General features: G+C 42.1%; 1 pseudogene; it reads right to left on the bottom strand.

Moving 5' to 3' along the window:
* Positions 1–1108: 1108 nt before the first annotated feature.
* LOC118537209 (stress-induced-phosphoprotein 1 pseudogene) lies at positions 1109–2731 on the bottom strand (annotated as a pseudogene).
* Between the last annotated feature and the right edge of the window lie 946 nt (positions 2732–3677).

The raw sequence follows: 3677 nt of genomic DNA, 5'->3' as shown, positions 1-3677 counted from the left end.
AAAAACATAGCATTAAATCTGTCTTAACCAGTTCAGTAGTATTAAATATACTCACATTCTTGCACAGCTGATATCTAAAAGTTGTTCATTTTGCTAAACTGTAATTCTACACCCATTAAATCTCCTTTCCCTGCAAACTTTGACAATCACCTTTCTTCTTCTGTTTTTATGATTTTGACTACTTAAGATACTTTATATCAATGGCATACAGTAGCTGTCCTTATGTGACCAACTTATTTAACTTAGCATAATATCCTCAATGTTCTTCCACAATGTAGCATGTGACAGGATTTCCTTCTTTGTTAAGATTGTATAATAGTCTGTTGTGTGTATATACCACATTTTCTTTATCCATTCATCTATTGATGAACACTTGAATTGCTTCTACCATTTGGCTATTGTGAATAATGCTGCAATGAACATAAGTATGCAAATATGCCTTGAGATCCTATTCTAAATTCTTTTGGAAATATACCCAGAAGTGGGATTGCTGAATCATATGGTAATTCTATTTTTAATTTTTAAGGAAATCTCTAAGCTTTTTCCATAATGGCTGCACCATTTTACATTCTTACCAACAGCACATAAGGGTTCCAGTTTCTTCACATACTCACCAAATTTGTTACTTTCTGTTCTTTTGATAGTGACTATCAATGGGTTTGAGGTGAGTTTTTTTTTTTTTTTTTTTTTTAATAAATAATCACACCTGACTGGCCTGTTTTTATTGGAGAAGGGCACATGGAGATGTGGAGTTAACAATGTAAAGAAAGTTGGGACCTGAGGTCAGGGAAGAACAGCCTCCCCTCCCCATACATACCCATTGTCCCATATAAAAAATAACCAACTATGAGAGAGCAGCTGAGACAGCTACTGAGAGCGGGGAAGGGACCAGGGAACCTGAGGGCAGTGGAAGAGACCATGGGTGTGCTGGGCGGGCCCAGAGGCAGCGGTGGTGCAAGGAGCGTGAGCACAAGTCTCTGTATCTTCCACATAGGTCTATATAAATATATAGAGAGAAGTTCTTCACTTCCCCCTGCTCTCCCCTCTATTCCATACTGCTTGCTGTGGTACCAGCTCCTCTTTCCACATGAGGGCAAAGAGAAGGGGATGATGAGCAAGTCATCCCTGAATTGCAAACAGGCCCACTTTTATCAGCTTCTGGATCTTCTGTGCTATTATAGGATTCTTTAAGTGTTCACTGAGCACCTGGGGGTCCTTCTGCATCTGTTCTAGGATGAGCCGCATGGCCAGGACACTCATTATTTGCTGTACCTCAGGGTCTGCCATGGCCCGTCGCTTCACATCTTCGGGGCTATCTGGTGGTTGTACTGGGCCATCATACAGTGTTGGTAACTGTCTGCCACGTCCTTACAATTGGGAGTCCAGATCTAACACCTTCTGGTAGACATCCATGGCTTTCGTGTAGTCCTTCATCGCTTCCAGTGTGTCTGCTTTCCGTGTGTAACCCTTGATGAAGGTCAGCTCTAGCTGGATACTCCTCACAGTCCTTGAGGGCCAGCTGAAACTCCAGGAGTTTGGTGTAGCAGACAGCTCGATGGCTGTACAATTTGACATCTTTTGGATTCCATGTGATGGCTTCTGTATAATGTTTCATGGCCTGGGCATAGTCTCCTTTCTGAAAACATTTGTTCCTTTATTCTTCTCCTCCAAGGCCAGGTCGGGGTTTATATAGGCTAGCCACTCTTGCTTCTTAAGAATTTTCTATGCCTGTTGGCATTTCTTGAGCACATCCAGGGTTCAGTGCTCTGCCAAAGACTTGCTATAGAAATAGATGGCATCCTTGTACTTTTCTTCTTTGGAGTAGGAGTTGCCAGTTCGAGCATAAACTTTGGTAATCTGTCATAGTCTTGTCGGTTTGCCCGCCCCACTTCAATGGCGTTCTTACTATAGTTGCCTTTCTTGAAATACACAGCTGCTTGACTGGTCATGTAAGGTCGTGTTGGTGGGGTCCAGGTCCTGGGCTCTGTCGCAGTGCTTCAAGGCTGTGTCAAAGCCTTTCTTCTTGCAGGTCTCATCCCCCAACTATTTCCCTTTCAGTGCCTGCTTCTTATTCTCTGGTAAATCTTCTTCCATTGGTTCTGGCTTGGTGTCCTTCTAGGGAAGAGGAGGTGGGGGAGATGTTCCAACTTCCTCCTCCTCATCCATACTGCCCACATCGACTCCCAGCAGGATGCTGACAGTAGTCACAATCTGGGGATCTTGCAGTTTCATGACCAGGTCAGAAGTCTTGTTTTGTAGTTGCTCTATCAGCTCCTGGTAGGTAGGATCAGCGAGCAGCATCCTTGTCCTGGGATCACTCTCCAACTTCTGGTACAGATTGGGCATGTTGAAAGGGTTCATGAATTTCCACTCTGCCAACCTGGCGTCCATATTCTGTAAACTCTCTTTGAGCTGAGGATTATTTGCTTCATGTTTTAAACCCTCTTCGTAGGTTTGCTTGGCTTCTTCAAATCAGTTTAAGAGCTCAAGAGCTGCTGCTTTCCACGAATAGCCCTTGCCCCAGTCAGGCTTTAAGTCAACAGTTTTGCAGTCATCCTCATAAGCCTTCTGGTAGTCACCTTTCTTGGCGTAGGCTACTGAGCAATTGCTGTGGAGCATGGTTTTGGGGATCTAACCTAACGGCCTCAGGGTAGCACCGCAGTGTGTCATCAATGTTGCCCGCACTCAGGGTCTTATTGCCCTTTTCTTTTAGCTCATTTATCTGCTCCATAGCCGCCGGGAACCCCATTGAATCAACACCATTTGCTCCATACTCCCAACCTTCATTGTGGTTTTGATTTTCATGTTTCTTATGATCTGTGATGTTGAACATCTTTTCATAAGCTTGTTGGGCAGCCTGCTAGGATTTTGACTGGGATTTCCTATATAGCTATAGACAGCTTTAGGGTGAATTGGTATTTTTTTTTTAAGATTTTATTTATTTATTTGACAGAAAGAGAGAGAGCACAAGCAGGGGTAGCATCAGGCAGAGGGAGAGGGAGAATCAGGCTCCCCGCAGAGCAGGGAGCCGGATGCAGGGCTCGATCCCAGATCATGACCTGAGCCAAGGGCAGATGCTAAACGACTGAGCCACCCAGGCACCCCGTGAATTGGTATCTTAACAATGTAGAGTCTTTAGCGTCATGACAACATTAGATTCATTTAGGCTTTCTAATTTCTCTGGGCAAAGTTTTGTCCTTTTTATTGTACAGGTTTAGCACATCTTTCATCATATTTATCACTAAGTATTTCATATATTTGTTCTTGTTTATTATTTTAAAATTCAGTTTGGGGTTGTGCCTTAGTACTATATAGAAAACATTTGATTTTTCTATATTGATACTACTAATTTGCTGAATTAATTTAATAGTTGTAGGTTTTGTTGGTTATACTTTGTTTTTAGTTTTGTTTTTGTTTAAAAGTCCATTGTATTTCTTCATTGATATTCAGGTAGTCTATGAGTAACATTTATGTCTTCCTGCCTAATCAGTATGATTTTTTTTTTTAATTGAAGTGGGTACAATCTTCAGTACAAAATTAATTAAAAGTGTAGGAAGGAGAAAATGTTGCTTTCCTCCTGATCTTAGAGAGAGATCAGTAACTTCCACTATTAAGTAGTCATTCATCATACCAGTTGCCCCTGGTAACATTATTTGCTCTGATAATATAGCCACTCC

Source organism: Halichoerus grypus, chromosome 4, assembly GCF_964656455.1.
Source record: "Halichoerus grypus chromosome 4, mHalGry1.hap1.1, whole genome shotgun sequence".
Classification (NCBI taxonomy): domain Eukaryota; kingdom Metazoa; phylum Chordata; class Mammalia; order Carnivora; family Phocidae; genus Halichoerus; species Halichoerus grypus.
The sequence above is the reverse complement of the archived record's forward strand: the minus strand, read 5'-3'. Positions and strand labels throughout refer to the sequence as shown.